A 19,488-nucleotide genomic window follows, 5' to 3' on the forward strand; every position below is an offset into this window, starting at 1 on the left:
TAATTTAACGATTTAATTTAATGATTAATGAGTTAGTCAAGAAATAAAAACAGCCGAACATCTGAGGATTCGGATGTATTTTTTTAGAATCAACTTGTATTAAAGTAAAGCAATTCAGTTTATCATCAGAACATTGTTTTTACTGTAAAAGGTACGAGTTCAACAAGAAATTAATGAAGGAAAATCACAGATTAGGAATTCTGTTTACGTTTCATTGAAAGAATTTTCTATTACGTACATAATTCTTAGTGATTGCATGTTTATTGTTTTACGATAAAACTACCAATCTGTCTTTTCTCAAATAATATTGGAAGGGAGATTATTCCTGATTTTATAAAAATGACCGTTTGCAAATCCAAAAACGGATGATTGTACATTTTGTGTAAATGTGTCGAACCTTGATATTTGTGAGATTGTAACAGAACCACTCTCCTAAAGGTATTTTAGAGAATGACACTCAGTTTTCATTAGATAATCATCAAGGTACAAAATAAAGTAGACTTAAGCTTGTCGCTCAATTGTCCGGCACAGCACGGCACGGCGCTGTCCGTCGCCTGATGGCGACGGGTAGTAACATCGCCCACTTGTCCAGCTACAACCAGCATACTAAATACTAAAGGTGCTGTTTGTTCGATTTCAAGAGAATTTCACTTGACATCGGGTGGTGACAGAAATATGTCTACCACTAGCAGTTCTGACGAAGAAGTCGTCATTATTGTGGCTGCATTATTGAATTTAGAAGAATTAGTCACAAAAAAGATTATTGTGGATCCATCCCATTAATCAAAAGAGGGCAAATCTGAGAGAGTTTCATCATCTTTTCAACGATGTGAAAGAAGACGAGGAAACATTTTTCCAGTATTTCCGATCGGAGAGCTGGAATCCTTTCCGGAGGCGGACGGTGTTGGCTGTGCCGTGCCGGGCTAGTGGGCATTGGTCCACGGATAGATAGGATTGGAACAATGAAAATGAATGGACATCCGCCCACTAGCCCGGCACGGCACAGTGGTGTCTAGTGGATTTCCTTTGAAATCGAACAAACGGCTCCTTCAGTATGCTGGTTGTAGCTGGACAAGTGGGCGATGCTACTACCCATTGCCATCAGGCGACGGACAGCGCTGTGCTGTGCCGGACAAGTGAACGACAAGCCTTAGTATCACATATTTAAAAATGTAAATTTTTGAGAATTTTTGTATGTTTATATGCATTTTTTCATAAATTAAAAATTAGTAACAGAAGATTTTTTTCAGTTTATTTATACTTGACGCTTTTGGAAATAGTATTAAATAAATAATTTAAAGTCTCATTTCAAGTAAATATTTCATTCTACACGATCAAACATCAAATAAAAAAAATTAGAAAATCATCTTCTAATTTCTTCATAAAAACAACCACTGAAATCCTTATTGAGTGTAACTATCAACAGGTATCCATTAGGCGAAATAATAGACGCGTTTATGTGATAATCATCCAACTTACCTAATTTAAACGAAAACTTCACAATTTTCAAGCTTATAGTCAAGAAGCAGATTGTTGTGATAAATTCTCACTAACATAATTTGAATTATTTATTTTCAATTATGGTGTATATGTACACAATACTGAAATTCTTATCCACAACGAAATATCAGCTGCCCTGAAAGCCTCAATATAGTTAATGAAATTCATTCTTATCTCGCGTTCTAAATGGGAACGCAACGTCGAGCTAATTCTGCTGACTGAAGCTTGTCTCAATTTTACAACTACATTTCGGTTTTTAACGACCGTTTTCAAACGGAACGTGCTCAGAATGAGTTTCGACAATTCGTGTGCTCACATGGGATTTCCATTGAAAAACAAAACAAATGCCACTAGTTGACATCTTAGGCTTGTTTCACATTATGCAGTTTCGCCGGTGCGTTGAAAATGCTAGGGTTTGAAGGGATCGTTCCATGAATTTTTTTCACTAAATTCTCAAGGGATATCTGTTATTTCCAAGGATTTCAATATTTCACTCAGAATTTTTAAATTGTATGTAGGATTTTAGGTGTGTCATAAATAATCTTCAAAGACAAGTGATAGATTTTCTGAAAAATTCAAACATACTTTTTAATGAAAGGGAAAAGATCAAATTACCATCGATGAACCCCCAAATTCCAAAATTATACTCCAGAGTTATCCAATTAGACCAGTGGTTTCCTTTGTTACTGCATCATCAGTGAAATTATCATATAGGCTAATCAGTATCATCCTGAACCATTGTGACTTTCAACCAAAATTCAGTCTACAAAACTCGTGTGACTTGATCAATAAAATAGAGAACATAATTCTACCAGACAACCCAAAATTATTATCCTTTGATGTGCTGAATTTATTTACCAGCATAACTCTTGATGATACTATTACAGTAATAGAATTATTAGATAAAAATGGAGTTAACCCAGTTATGAAACAAGAAATCATTGACCTTCTGTCGTTATGTCCAAACCAACTTATTTTCAATTCAACAACAATATTAATTCCTTTTCAAAATATTTAATTATGGAAAATCCGTTAAGCCCCTTACTTGCGGAAATTTTCATGGATAACCTAGAGAAGTCGACTTTTAAACATATTTTGATTAAGAATTTCTTATATTGGCACGGATATGTGGATGACGTTGTTTTACAAGTACTAAGAGACAATTAGATAATTTTCACAGGGATATTAACAAAATTCATGAAAACATTAAATTCACTATTTAATCAATTTCTTGGACTTATCAATTAGTATAATGAACAACAAACATGATTTTTCAATTCGTCACAAACCGTCCCATAGGATATTACTATACATCATGATTCTACCCATCCATATCAACACAAAGTAGCAGCTTATAATAGCATGATTCACATATTAAACAATGTTCCTCTTTCAATAGATAATTTCAATAAAGAACTCAATATCATCAAGCAAATTGCAGTAAACAATGGGTTTACTGCTGAATTATTAAACAAAATACTTTCCAAAAAAGTCTACGCAAAAGCGATTCGAGACGTTTCTCCTATTGATAAATCAGATAATCAAAATTATAGTGCTTTAACGCATTTTGGACAAACAACAGAAAAAGTGGCTTCATTTTTGAGGAAATGAGATATCAAAATTGCATATAGAACAAGTAATACGTTGGGAAAGTTAGTTAAAAAAAATAAAGACGAAACATCCAAGTTAGAGAAAGCAGTAGTATAAATTAAAGTGTAGAAGGTGTCCTAAGGTATATATTGGTCAAACTGGCAGAACATTTGGGAATCGAATCCAGAAACATCATATGAGCTATGTAAATAAGAAAACAAGTTCAACATATTCAAATAATCTTTTGAAGAAAATCATATCTTCAACGAAGAGATCGAAATAAAGGTTCGAAAGTGAATCATTTGAAAATTAAATAAACTTTAAAATTCAATTCCAATTATAATGAATGACCGACTGGATTTGAATAGATTACCATTATTGAACTTGTTTTCTAAAAAAAAAACGAGGAAGTATCATTATTGATGTTGACGTGAGGTAAAATGCTTCAGGTAGTCATAATTGAAGAGGTACTTCAGGTATATAAAAGTTGTAGAGGTATAGGTAATTTGATAGAGGTAGTCTCAATTGTAGTTACCTGTGGTATATAAATATCAGCATAAGAAGCAACTTGTAGTATTCAAATTAATGTTGAAGAAGCTACTGTGTTAGCGAAACATATCGTGATATATTTCTGAAATAAAATTTGTGGAGATCAAATCGTAAGGTGTAGTTTATGAAAATAACAGTTCAATAATCAATATTCTATATAGTAGTTCCGAAAGTAGTTCCTTAACTGATTTTGAACCAAAAGTTTCGTCTGTTACTGCGGCTGACATATTCAGTGGTATATGCGTTGTGTGCGAGGACGAAGGTAGTATTTCGAAGACTTAGCAACGATACGTTTGGTACTTCCAGTCGCATTCGACCACGTCCTTATTACTGTAATTATGTAAATATTTTGAATTGAAATCTTAAAACAATATATATAAAACAAAATAAATGAACAAAAATAGTTGCGACTTGTTTAGTTACCCCGTTAAAAAATAGTGTGGACCTGTTGAAGTATTATAAACCGGCCCATATAATCATAAACTGATCTTACATTCTCAATTTTGATGAGATAAGTCTCCTAGTCTACTAGTCTGCCTTCATATTGTTTTTTTTATAATTCTGCACTTCCAGTCCAATATTAGTATATTTTGGAGATGATTTCTCATGAGTTTTTTAATTTCTGTATATTTTTCAATACAAAAGAGCCTGCAGTGTCACATATCCTGAACATTATTACCTTGCAAAACAAATGATCAACCCAGTGTTAACTTTCTCTCCACCTTCCCTAGATGGGTTGCCAATCAATTTATTTTCTATATTTTTGGAATACTTCAAAGCACTAACAAAATGAAGTAAACATCCAGTTTAACAGGATAGTATGACAGACCGGGTAAATGGAACCCTTTCTACCGGTCGGTGAAGCCGCGCACTGTGACACCAGCCTTATCAGAGTAGCGAAACGTCCCACTTTACATAAATCATTGCGACAGCATTACCTACAATTTGAACAAAATACTTAACATGTAGATTTCGTTATTCGTGCCAAGAACAGTCGACAATAAATATGTACGTGCACGTTACAAAACGCAGTTCTTTTTCATTCGTGAATTTAGAAACTGGAAACGAGTGAAAAAATATCGACCGTGGAGGCGATTGAATTAAGGACGTTGGATTTACTGGAAAAATTGTTTGAAATTGTGTGCAATTGTCGACCTAGTTGGCTAGCGGGCTTGAACATTGCTCAATTCGAATATACCAAATTAGGCTATATGTTGATGAATATAGAAAATTCCAAAAAAGTAATAGAAATTTTTATTTTAAAATTTATTATATATTTGAAAAAGTATTGGAGAGAACTCAAAGTGTAAAAATTGATCATGAATCAACACTATCCATAAAAATTCGTATCAAACACTACGTGTTATTATGGAATTGGTGTACCAATTGTATTGGGACCAATTTCATTTTCCTTTACTTGAATCATTAGCCACAAATTTCATCAGGATTTTTGTTATATGCAGACAATAAAATATCAATTCACAGTAAAGGATGAATAAAATTCATCGATACTTCAAAATTTTTCTGGTTGGTTGTCTAGGAATTCTTCAATGAGTCAAAGTAATGCAATAATACGAGTTTAATAAAATAAATCCATCAGTTATGATTTCATTGTCTGTTCAATTTTATCTGGTTGCGTATTTCTGTACAAATTAAAATAAATTTTTCAAATTACCAAAAAAATATATATTGCTTTGACCATAACTCGACTAACATGATGATAACGAAATCAATTAGTGATAACAAGAATCATTTTAGTAAGTGTTTGAACTGCCTCCCTTCACGTAGAATACACATATAGCATATTTTTAGTAATTCCCGATTTCTGACAGCTAAAAGCGTCTCTCGCGTTATGGAAGCACAAACATTTGTGATACTATTTTTCAAATCCTCTACATTTTGTGGACGTCGTATAAAAACTAAGTCTTTGATATATCCCCACAAAAAGAAATCTAGTGGAGTAATATCTGGACTTTGAGCTGGCCATGGTATTGGACCCTTATTTCCAATCCATTTCTCATAGTTACCCAAATATTGGGTAACTATTCTATTATTATGTGGAGGTGCCCCATCTTGTTGAAATCACATATTCATATTCGAGTTTGTATTGGTAAATTCTCTAAGAGATTTGGCAACATATGTTGTAGAAAAACCAAGTACCTCTCCCCATTGAGAATTCCTTCGAAAAAATGAGGTCCTATCAAATAACCATCAATGATTCTGCACCAAACATTAACCCCCCCACATAGACTGAAATCTCGTTTCTTGCTCCCAATGTGGGTTCACGTCAGACCAATAGTAACAATTATGTTTGTTTATTATACCGTTGTTATGGAAACGGCTTGCATCACTCCATAATATTTTTTTCAGAAACTGATCATAATCATGAATACGGGTGGACAACCATGCAATGAAGTTCAATCTTCTATCAGCATCTTCTGAATATGGGAATATATTTCAGTTATTAAAAATGAAACATGAAGATTATAACCTGGATGTAGTCCTTGAACCAAATGTATTTTGTATGTATGGAATTTGTTTTTTGACAAAATACGTTGTACTGACGATTTTGAAATATTACAATGCATTGCTACTTGTCTGGTAGAACTATATGGTTCCAACACCATTTGACCTAGCACTGCAACACTGTGATTCTTATCAGTAGCCGTTTTTTGTTTTTTTCACTTCCGTTCATTAAAACATCCATTTCGTGCCAATGATTTGGCTAAGCCAGCAAACGTTTTGTCTGACGGCAATTTTCTCTTAGTACACCGATTAGCGTATATTCTCACTGCTTTTTTTGAATTCCTTTTTGCTTCGCCATAAATACATATCATATCCAACTTTTCTGCATTTGAAAATTGAACCATATTTCAATTTTACGAAAAACCAACACAAAACTGAATACACTTTCGTCAAATCTGACAGGTCTTCTGACAGATCGACAAATACATTATTGCATTTATTTGTGGAATTGGCCGCGGTGGTAGTGCGTCCGACACACGATCGGAAGGTCGTGTGTTCGATTCCCGCCTCGACCAGATATTTTTCTCGAGATAATTTATCTGGTTGAAGCTGGAATTATTTTGCAACCGTGTTAGGAATCACACGTTAAAAGGTAAGACCTCGTTCGTATGGGGGCGGCAGCTGATTAACGGAAAAACAGATTTTAAACAGATTTTTTTTCTGACTTATTCGTGGCCCTCTTTATAATACGCAATAAAATTGCCTTTTTTCATCAGTATTCAAGGAAAACTATAAGTGTGCTATAGGGCTGAATTCAGAATTTATTATTAATTTAATTTAATAAATTCAAAAACCAATTGAAAATACTGGGTTACCATTTAAAAAAATTGGCGTCGGAGTCGCGACGCCCTAACGGATGATGCCTATTGCTGGATCTCTACGTAAATAAGAGGACAACAAAATCATCGGCTTTTACGAAATATGGATATTCTTTTTCATTTTTTAGATATTTGCCCGCGGAGTTTTATATGGGGCACCCTGTATAGTTCATATATTTAAACAACAAAAATCGCGATGAATTCATCAAACATGAATCGATACATCGTACCAGCACTAGAACAAATATACATCCATATATCACACACTCGTCTGTTTATCAAAAATTGTCTGTTCTATTGTAACTTATCAAGCGGACATGATTGAAGGTGATTGACAATGTTTCATGATGAATTTCACTAGTTCGGACTTCCATTGTCTAATATATAAAATGATTTGAAATCCCTGAAACAACTAAAAAGGGAAGAATTAAAAATGAATAGCTGAAAATAACAATTATATTAAGCAACAAAAAAACCTGAAAAGAAATAATAGTGAAATAAAATACAAGTAAAAGTAGAACAATTGAACAAAAAATAAAAATGAGGAAATAAAAATGAAATTAAAATAAAAAGTCAAGAGATTCCAAGCCAAGTTAGTTTACGACGTTTCGATTGTTAGTATCTACAATCGTCTTAGGGTGATGATATATGGACAGTCCAGTCATATATTGTGTTTCATTGAGATGCACCATCGTACTATAAATTTATAAATAACCATTTTCTTTGCCACTTGTCAATTCTCTCTGGGTATCGTTTTTTGAAATCACAATCCTCAATTTGTCTAGGACTCCGATGATACATTTGATATTTCTATGTCTCCTTTCCTTTATTTGTGTTTGAAAAATATTCATTGAGACCTGCGTTTACTGATAAGTATCTTATAAATCTTAGCACATATACCTGGGTTTGGTCAACCTCGCATTGCCATCTTTATGATTTTGCCTTGAATTTTCCAGGGCTTTATTGTACGTATTCAGTTATAATTTTTGTTGTAGAAGTTCCATACACATGATTTTTAAGGGTTTTTTTAGTTTGTTGTCTACTTCGAGCCGGATCTTAATATTCTACCAAAGAATATTCCTTTTCAGTCTTAGTTATAACTGTGAGACAATATTCGTAGTAGAGGTAGTAGGTCCGTAAAATCGATTTGCTGTCAACTCCTATGGCTAACCTCAAAACCCTTTCTGGCTAAGCAAATCAGTTTGTTTTTCGAGGGATGCCAAAAATGTATGATCGAGGTATCAGACTACCTGATTTCAAAGTTTGTATATCCATGATCCGAACAACTTTCTTCTTCATCCTAATGCTACATGAAGTACTTTCCTACGTTTCGTATTTATTGTGTTTACTTTGTTCAAGACGTGTTAGTTGTTTTTCATAGTAACTGCTCATATCTTTAATTGATGTCATTATACGAGGTCCGTTCAAAAAATGAGATAAATTTTTATTTTTTCAAAAAATATTTATTAATCAATTTCCATTTTGTTTCCTTCGAAATAGTCCCCCTCAAATATAATACACTTGTTCCAGTTTTTTTCCAATCCTTTAAGCAGTTCTGATATGCACTTTGTAGTATGTCCTTAAGCTCTCGGTTTTTATTTCCTCAATCGTCGCAAAACGCCGTCCTTTCATGGGTCTCTTCAATCTTGGGAACAGGAAAAGTCACAGGGGAGCAAATCTGGTAAATAAGATGTCTGAGGCATGATTACAGTGTTGTTTTTGGTCAAAAAATTATGAACAAGCAATGGCGAGTGAGCAGATGTATTATCATGATGCAAAAGCCATGAATTGTTTTTCTACAACACCGTATTGCTTCTCGCAAGCGGCGCATAACTTCACAAAATAGTACTCCTTATGTGGCAAGAACTTCTGATGCACTACGCCACGGTAATCGAAGAAAATAGGGAACAAAACCTTGACATTTGATCGTTCATGGCGAGCTTTTTTTGGATCTTGGCTTTCCTGTGCTCTTGAGAAGATCGGACTTTGTTTTCGATCTCACAGCCACATACCCACGATCGCCATGATCTGGATCGCCATTGACGTCAATCAACAATTCCTGAGCGATGCTCATGCGAGGTGTTTTTGTTCAAAATTCAGCCATTCTGAAACGAATTTCGCTGCCAGCTTCATGCCCAAAATTTCCGAAAAAATTGCATGGCATAATTCAACCGATATACTGACATCCTCAGCAACTTCTCTAATAGTGATTCGGCGATTCTCCATAACAGTTTTCTTCACTTTCTCAACATTTTCATCGGTTGTTTATGTGATGGGGCGTCAAGGTCGACCGTTTTCATTCACATCTTCTCGACATTCTGTGAAAAGCTTGTACCACTTGTAAATGTTTTTCTGACTCAAATTACAATCACCGTATGCCACTGTCAACTTTTAAAGTGTTTTTTGAGCACTTAATTCGTTTCTACACAAAATTTGATGCAAATTCTTTGATCTATTTTTTCGGAAGTAGAAACTTTCCAAACTCGCAAAACATTCTAACTTTTATGCTTCTCACCAACAAAGTAAACATGCTAAATAGGTGGAACTATGAACATAATATGTACGAGACTAGTGTACCAGCATAAACAAAATAAATCTTTAATCGAATGTACGTAGCCTGTGAAATTTGAACATTCACCTTATTTTTTCAACAGATCTAGTAATTATTTCGTAATAGATGCGACAAAACTGAAATTATTTTTTTCATTCAAAGCCCAGGGTCGGTGATGATAGCAGTTGGTGGTATATTGGCCGAGAGAGTGACATGTCTACAATAATAGCAGTATTCTCGATTTGAACTAGCTGCTAATGCGAAATGTCTTGTTTTTTATCGTCTTTAGAAGGCAACTCTGCCAAGAACGTTGCCCCATTAGTATTCATGTCCTTGCAAGTTGTTATTCTTCCGAACGACAACTTGTTTCGTTTGTATCGGTAATTGCAAACTATAAATAATAACACATCCGAATGACGTGCAAAGTAACGTACGATTACATGCCTGTAACCACGGCTGGTGTCCCCCTTCGTCTATTCTATAATAACCATCAAGTAGGCCATTGCTAGTAGGTCAGGAACGACTCGCAACTATTACGAAACAACTCGCAAAGCGAAGAATTCTAAGGCAAAAATGGAAAGTGTTCCGAATAGCGATCGCAGGGAAAGTTTGTTGTTCCGATTCATTTAGACCAGCCGCACACTGGCAACTTTATTTACTCGAGCAACTAACTTATCACTCATGAGAACCCGCACATAAGCGATTGTTTACTTGTTACAAGTAATTAATTCTAACACGTTTGATTTTCCTGGAGACTCAATTGTTCTGCACACTGGCGATTAAAAAGTTGCTCTTGATTTATTGATTACAGTTTTGTTGTACATCAAACATCATAGATATCGATGTATTTGTGGAAGCAGTTAAATTACACCCTGTTTTGTATGATACAAAAATAAAAGATTAATCAAAATTTCACACCAATAGTTTAAGATCAGTGAAATGAGTATTTCATTTACCATGGCGACCCAGGTAAACACAGCACGTATTAGAATGGTATTTCTTTTTGAAAGAAAAATCATATAATAATTCTCAGTTAGCATTTTAAGTATTCCTGGAACTCTTGCCGCTTAATTTCTTCTTATTGGTGTATAGGTTGGACTAGAATATACTAATTTTTTGAGTAAAATATCTTTATCTCATGAAATATAAACATTATATCCCGCTTTTCATGAATTTTCTTTCCCATTAATGCTATTCAGAATGCAATTCCGAACATATTTAGATCATTGATGTATATGCAAAATATCTTCCAAAAAATTGATTAAACTAATACTTTCTTATATAAGGAGGAATAGGGCAAATTTCGGATATGCAGTTGGTTAGTACCTCGTCCACTAGATGGAGTAACATTTTTTATGTTTGCTCCAACTTAAGACGAAGAATGAAATACTCTGAAAGAATTTCGATTTTCAATTATGGAATATCATTGACTTTAGGTCACTATCTTGCACTGACGAGTGGCTAAGGAGCCCGGTCTGCAAGTGTGCCCGTTCCAAAATTGAAGGTAGACTCTTTCAGTTGTATTGCCAATTGCATATGCAGAAAAATTTACTATTATTATTAAGGCACTATTATTAAGGCACTTATCGAATCGTATGAATCATCCTCTACGCGCTTTCAAATGCAGAAACAAACGGTAGGCACTCGGCGCTAGATTGGGCCCATATAAAGGGTGGTTCAATTGTTCCCAGCCAAATGATATAAGGTCGTCCACTTCTTTCCTCATCGTGAATGTTTGTATGGACATCTCTAAAGGTCCTAACCAATTTACGTACCATTCCATCACTCATAATGGTTTCACCATAATCTTCCCGGCGGCATTTTAAACATCAACATACAAAACTAAACAAAGTCGACTGGTTTCGTAATGGCGTCTGTGGCTTTCCCGGAAATGTAATTTCTGTGCGAGTATAGTCGTTTAAATGGCGGATATATAAGGATTTTTTTTAAGGAATAACATCGAAGTAAACCAAAATTGCCTATATGTACATATATAAAAGAAATTGAACAAAGTTTAGTAATTTTCATTTTTTGTTATATAACAGAATATATGGAATTTCTAATTATAGAAACATATAAAAAAAGTAATACAAATTATGTAACAACAAAAATTAATTGGTTCCAGTGGCGCATTTGCTTTTTCAGCTGCAGAAAAACCCACCACATCATCTGAATAAAATGTAGGATGTCTCCAGAGGCTCCAGTAAATTCAAGATATTGCCAGAATATTTAGTGACACGACTATCGTCAAACTTAAATCAGTCCGTTTGACCAATGCGTAATAATAACCAGATGCAACGCTAGAACTACAGTGAACAATGACTGCATAAAGATTATAATAGTGGTCTGCTATATTGAAGTGTTCATCTACTTCGAGCCTTCGTAAGAGTTTGGTGCTTCCATCAGAGGTTGAGTCATCTTTGAAATATACTTTCTGTTTCGTGATTTTTCTCTTAATGCATAAACCAGTTGAAGGCTGGGTAACGTTTACAGAATTTTACCGTATTAAATGCGCGAGACCTGTTTAATCGATTAAAATTAACATGAATCGGTGTACTTATTCCACGTAAAACCTTAAATTTGAATTTTGAAACAGATTTTTGAGTTCATATCATCATTTTCATTTTCTGGAAATAATCTCAACATCATCAAGCTCAATCTATCAAAATGCGTGCAATGCCATAATTTTAAAAATTTGTTATTAGCCAGCATTGTGTTTACCGATTAGTGAATCCAAAATTTTGAAATTATTCGATAACTATTTACTTATTCGAGTAACACATTGCGAGATTTTCACTGGGCAGTTTACAAGACAACTCCGTCAACAAACTATTCAGTTCCCGTTGTCAATCCTCTAGATTATTCAATCACGGAGATTAAAAACTTGCCAGTGTGCGGCTAGCCTTGCAGTCTCTTAATCCTATTTGCTCTGAAGTTATCATTAGATAACTTTCGTTATAGTCCCGTGAATATAAATGCGAAAACGAAATTCGTTAGGAGAGTGTTTGTCGACAGAGTAGTTTTGGCGCCAGACGTTTTTATTATGGATTGTGCAGAAGTTTGAATGATTGGAAATTGATAAGATTACTTTCATCCCATGCCTTATATCTCTCAGAAATTTTGTCTGTGATTCCGTGAATAGGACATGAAATTATATCAAACCAAAACCAGGTCATATCAAACGAAGACGCCTTACTATCTAGTATCTCGACTAATTTCTTTAAATTTTTACCGATATACAATGCGGTCCCCTCTTAGTTTTTGAACGGGGCAGGATATCGAAGTCGGATTAAATTGATGTAAAATACCATAATTTTTACTACGTTTTGATAAGACGGGCAGAAATGTTCACCATTCACTTCCTGCTGATGATGAAGTCTGTTTAGCAATTTATTTTTATATTATGGAATGTTCCTGGGGATGTTCAGATGTTCAGATGTCACTAGAGGCATCATATCAGGTGACCCAGTGGGCTCTCTAAGGCCTTCTATCGGTTTGGATAATTGGCAAACCCACTGACGCAATACATTTCCACTTCCTGAGTCCAAACCATCCGGTCATGGAATGGATGGTGTTTGTCAAAGACACAAAACTTGATCAAAACTATCTCGTGCGAATGCGCAGCTTGCTGTATTGGGATATATTGTTGTAGAAATTTTCCATCATTTACAAGTCATAGCTTGCCAAGAACGTTTTAATAGGAATAAGATCATCCACGAGATCATCGTTGACGACGAAAAGGACACCGATTCAGATCTTGACGAAAATAAATACCTACCTCGACTTCATTATTTCACGTTCTACACATTTTTGTATGACCATTTTTTTTAATTGTTTCTAATATGGTAATGAAATGAAATAGTAAATGCCTCTTGAGAGTTGCTTTGTAATAAATGTCCACTTGAGAAACCCATGATATATTGGTATATTCATCAAATTCAGTGTGCATACATTGCGATACTTTCCTAAATTATACTATAATTGAAGTTGAGCATTCAAAAGTTAGTAGTTTAACAAATGTTTGTAAGGCACATAATTTTTTATTTTTAACCGTTTATCCTGAAAATATCAGTCCTGCAATATAAATTGCTGGAAATTAGTCGCTACAATGTTGAGTAAAACCCACTTCTTGTAAAAATGCACAAAAAAAGAGATAAGTGAAAGTTTAAATTGCCCGATTTTTTTTTGGTTTTCTATTCCAAATGGTGAGGGGCGCGGAGGAGGAGGAATTTCGAATGTTTTATTTAAACAGTTAATAATCATTTCGGACAATATTTTAAAAGTTAGGAACTGCTAGACCTTTTGTGATTGTTCCAAAAATACTTCATTGTGAGATCTTTACTAAACAGTTTTACAAAAACGCAACACATGTTTCGACAAACAATGGCTTCTTCAGGCGTGTCTTCACGCCTTTACGTAAAGACACGCCTAAAGAAGCCATTGTATTGCGAAGCACGAGTTGCGTTTTTGTAAGACTGTTTAGTTACAATCTCACAATGAAGTTTGTTTTTTTGAATACGTTATGGATTTTCATCAAGTATCGGCCGATTCCATCAAATATCTTTTGTAAGTGAATCCACCTCTATTGAAATCACTTGATAAAGCTACTGTGCTAGCGAAACATGTTTCTGTTTAAAAAAATATGTTTTGCCGTTAACCAGCTATCGCACCCCTACGAACGACAACCCTCAGAAGTCGAAACTTGTGCGAGCTAAGGATTAACGAGTTCTTACCTTTTAACGTGTGATATATTTTTCAAATAAATTTTGTGAAGAACAGATCGTGAGATGTAGTTTTTAAAATTTATTGGATGGATTGAGAGTATCGTCAGCATATAATTAGAACTGCCAATTTTTTCTTGAAGGATTAGAAATCAGTTGTGTAAGCTGTGGATAAAAGTGGTCGTAATATGCTTCCCCGAAGAACATCCCTGGCAATGTTTTTCAGCTAAGAAACACTATTCCTAACTACAACTTTTTGACGTCTTCCCGAGGGGTAGTTTTTCATAAAACAAACTTGATGCATGGTTCAACCCGAACCATTTCAGCTTCTTGAATAATTAGTACTTAAAGTATGGAATGTATTGCTGAAGTCGGGAAGTATCAGATTGCAGTCATTTCGTTATCGATGGATGAAACTATGTCGTCCGTTACTTTGAGTAGCGTGGTTGTTGAATTGTCGGTTATCCTGAATTCCGACTATCTACGGGTAGTACTTTATTGTAATCAAATAAAGCTGTGAATTGGTTGGATGCTAATTTCTCTGCTCTGATCGGAAGTGAGAAACTTGACAGGATTATCAATCTTCAGAATAGGAGTAACATTTGCATCTTCCCAAGCCTTCTGAACAATCCACTTCTGAAGCAAATATTGATATATATAAGATGCGAGATCGATATCATCAATCTTTACTATGTGTAATAGCTTAAAAAAATGTCTAATCATTCAAATCGGATGCAATATATAGATGAGGAGACGTAGAAATATATATTCTGTCGAATGAAATCATAATAGTTCAAATCCACTCATCATATAAAATTACACGTAAAAGAGTCGCATGACCAAGAAAACTCCGAGAACAGGATGAGCAGATTCAGTGAACACAATATACGGTCGATGAATGTGAATACGTGGGAAAAGGACAAGCCTGATGAAATCAAAACTAATTAATTAGGCGTTCACGCCCTGGCTCTGTATATAAACTCGAAACGCCAACATACAATGCCTTAATTATATCTAGGAGGTTCAACCCTAATGCACAGAATTAATTTCATGTACCTATATGCTTTGTTGACTTCGAAATAAAATGTCAAAGAAAATCAGTCATTTATTGAGGCTTTTGTATGTATAAGTAACATACATATTATCAGATCTCTGATTCAGATTTAGACAAAAAATATACGGAAGTTTGAAGTGCATCTGAAAGGTTCCTTAGTTGTTAAATATAGGAGTTGATTTAAAAAAATAACTTGTTAGGTTTTAGATATCTGTGTTCAATAATTTTTGTGGAAAATAATTTCATTCGATTTCATCTGAGACATTGGTTCGTTACTGAAATTGGTAAACAATGCAAAGTATTAGGAAGTCACTCAGTATAAAAGGTCCTGCAAATATTACGAAAGTAGTGATTCACATTGGATTTGAATCGCTGGGGATTGAATTCATTTGGAAAAACATTATCAGAAGGTTTATTTCACGTGAACGCAGTTCTCCAAATGAAAGAGTCCTTGAACAGTGAAGTTCGAGGTGTACTGAGTTGAACCTCAAAACGATGAGCAGTCACAGTCCGTCGCGTATATCTGATATGTACGGCACTCGGTGGAATCAAATTTGCCAAGTCACTTAAACACTTCCCGTGTAAGTTTTTATAGAAGAGAGACAAATCTCCAACCTTTCTTGTTCGCGTCTCCTATAAGGCGGAGGGCTCTTTTCTGGATGGAGTCCAGCAGCTTCAGGGTATGCTTAGGGGCGGAGCTCCATATATGAGAACAATACTCCAAAAAAGGTCTGATCTGAGCTTCATAAAACAACAAAAAATTTCTGAAGTGTGTACAGTTTTCTGGTTCGGAACAGTATTCCAAGCTTTTGAGAAGCAGCCTTTGCAATTTTCTGATTAATTCGGCCGTTACTTGATGAAGATTCATAGTAATTTCAAAAAATACACCTTACGATTTGATCTCCACAAACTTTGAAGCTCAATCCATACCAAAATTCAGTCGCTAGTATTAACGTGCAATTGGATGGCCATATTCTTTCATGCCGTGACTTATCGAAATTTTTGGGTTTGTTTATGGACACAAACTCAAAAGGAAAAAAAGTGTGATCACCTTGTTAATGAGTTGACAAGATTGTTGCACATGTTTAGAAATCGAAGACTCAATTAGTAAAACTTTACGACGCCCAGGTCGAGAACAGACATCATATCCGATCATGTCAAAAGTCACAAGATCAACAGTGACTGAGCCAAATGCATAACACAGGAGCTTTTGATCAGATCTTTTAAAAAAGACGTATTCAGTAGGAGTGGAATGAGGTTGAAATATTTCATTTCTCTTCATTCATACAGCCCAATATTTATCACGATATAGTTTTAATTGAAACAATTCTTAAAGAATACATTTCTCTCTGAAAAAGAAATAACTGAAAATATCTCTGTTTTCAGTATTTTTATTATACGATGAAACCCACTTTTCCCGAAGCGTTCAACCTAAACGCAATCAGTGAGGCTATTCGTTATCATATCTGTAGTGAAAAAAAATAGTTATTTTTTGAAACTCATAGCGATAGCGTTAACGATTTTTTCTGAACTACCGAAGTCCATGCAAATGGTATTATTTTCTAAATATTTCATGAACCGGGAAATGATAAGATAATGGACATTTTCAGTAAGCAACTCAAGATTTGTGCAGTGCAAATTTTAGTGTTTATTCACATCGAAGTGAACTTTTTAAGTTTGTTGTTTTCTGCACTAATGAGAATTTTTTAAATTTCTTTTTCCTATTAAGTCATTCACAAAAATGTCTTTCAAAAAATATAACATTGTCGTTTCTAGTTAAAAGCTTTCAGTGGGTTGAAGACAAAAACTTGTTTGACTGTATTCGTAACCCCTTAATGCATTTGAAAGTACAACTCTTCCTTATGAACTTATTTTCGTTTCAAGGTGAATAACATCCAGAATCAAGTTGTTCCCAAACCCAATCCCTACATGCCAAAAAACCTATAATTCCAAATCACCTAGACTCAAACATATTAACCTGAAATCTCCACATTCTCGACCCAAACACCTCTAACCCACGAAGAGCCCAAACCCAATGATTAGATTAACTCCATGTAGCCAAGTAAAACTTCATAACCCCATACCTCATGTCCTCAGACCCCAAAACCCGAAACCCTACATTTCTAAACTATGAACGTATTCTGGGTTATGAGGTTATTTGTAACATTATTACGCGTTATGTTAATATGGGTTTACTTGTTATGAAATTTGGGGTTGTGGTATCCGGGTTTCTGAGTTTAGGGGTTATTAACTTGTGATTTATTATTATAGGTATGTAGTTACAAGGATTAGTGTCTTACCTTTAAACGTGCGATTTCTAGCACGGGTTGGAAGATGAGAGCACTGAAAATGGATTTTTTAGCCGTAGGACTCATACCAAAGTTCACAGTGTTGATAAAATAGGTAGATCAAAAGTTTGAAGTTTGATATTAGCTTTGCAGCCTCTATGACCTCTGAATATTTAAATGAGTTGCGAATCTCATTGCCAGTTTGATGATAAACCAGTTCTGTACCTAATGGTAATTGATTTGGTACAAAAGTACTAAAATGGCAATCCAGCCATAGCGACAAGTAAGCAGACCATTACTAATAGGAAACAATTTCTCCCATGGCTATACTTAAACAGCTAACGGCTGATCGGATAACTGAATGTTAAACATAGGTTATGTTTTTTTTTGCGGAAAGCACAAGAAACCACAACAATTCATAAAAACAATTGACAGGACTTTGTTTTTGTTTCACCATCTAGGTTAGTGTCAATATGTCCGGTAGATGTCGTATCTGGACGATAGACTTTCCAAACGCCAGCCATTATACACATACCTACTTAGTAGTTGTTTTTCGGTGTATACGAATTCATCTCTTTAATTTCATTAGTCTTTTTAACCATTTTCCTCTATATTTATTTTCCGTATGGCAATAACTCACTTTAAACATTGATTGAGGGACATCAGACTTCAATAATGTTTATATCATCTTCAACATGTAGAACTATGTTTATTCATACGAATATTGATAAATGTAATTATATTTCGTCGATTGCATCATATAATTCAAAACTCGTTTCGAAAAGAGATGGCACGAAAAATTAAAAAGAACAGTAAAGTGTGTAGTAAGATTATGTAAAATGAGCAAATAATGGAAAGTGAAAACGAATTGCAAATTTAGGCCAAGTTCAGTGAGTCTGTTGCGATCTATCTTTGTTTAACAAACGCGATGAGTCACTTTATTACAACAAAATAAGTATACATTATCATTCTACCATTGAATCATTGACGTACATGTGTATTTTGTTTACAGGCCAATTAAATATGGTTCTAATTGCGTTTGCTAAGTTATTCTTAGTACGCGTTTGACAAAATATTGATGTATCTTTATTCAGAATTCCACCACCACTGAATTTGGTATATTCACGTTCAGCGGTTCTCAAACTTTCAATGAATTGAAAATAATTTGGATTGTTGTTTTCAGCCATTGGGGTTTTTTAGAACGTTCGTTATAAAAGCTCCGAAGTAAAAAAATACGCACATCAGACGAAAGGAATGAGGGAGTTTTTAAATGAGTATTCAATATATATGTTTTTAAATTACCCCAAAATATTATTCAACTAAGATTATTTTACAATGTTCCATATGAAACGGCCACTAGAACTGTCAACATTTTTCATAAAATCAATTTCTACTGTGAATGCCAGTTGTTCAAACATATTTCACCAAACTAAGAACTCGACCAGTGTGGCATCAGCAGCTTTCGTGAGATTACCTAAATTTCGAGAGATACCAGATACAAATCTATTTGTTTTAGTTATATGTTTTTAATCTTCATTATTGATTCATTTATCATATAAGATAATGAAAACTTTTTTCATAAACCAATTTTCTACATTATTTCTGTCAGAATCTTAAATCAACACGATGTTTTAATGTTTGAATAATAAAATCTTCTGACAAATCGGTAATATTACGTTACTTATTACAATGTGATATGCCGTTCTTGCGCCACATGCAATGTTTGTCCACTGACACTGATTTTCAAAATATGAAACATCATTCGAACATCCAGACAAATGAATATTATTTTTATTCTTCAGTTCACTATGTACCAACCCTTTTGGGGGTTGTTCCATCATCTATCAGCTGTTCGCCATCTCATCATCAACTGGATGGCCATCGCAAGCAT

The 19,488-nt window shown here is 34.4% G+C and overlaps 1 protein-coding gene across 1 annotated transcript in view; it reads left to right on the forward strand.

Annotated features, from left to right (window-relative positions):
- The window catches only part of ftz-f1 (ftz transcription factor 1), a 345,263-nt gene that overhangs the window by 317,574 nt on the left and 8,201 nt on the right, over positions 1-19,488 (forward strand).

The sequence above is a fragment of the Leptinotarsa decemlineata genome, unplaced genomic scaffold, assembly GCF_025532065.1.
Source record: "Leptinotarsa decemlineata unplaced genomic scaffold, Ldec_3_MD MMD2_P_RNA_scaffold_11, whole genome shotgun sequence".
Classification (NCBI taxonomy): Eukaryota; Metazoa; Arthropoda; class Insecta; order Coleoptera; family Chrysomelidae; genus Leptinotarsa; species Leptinotarsa decemlineata.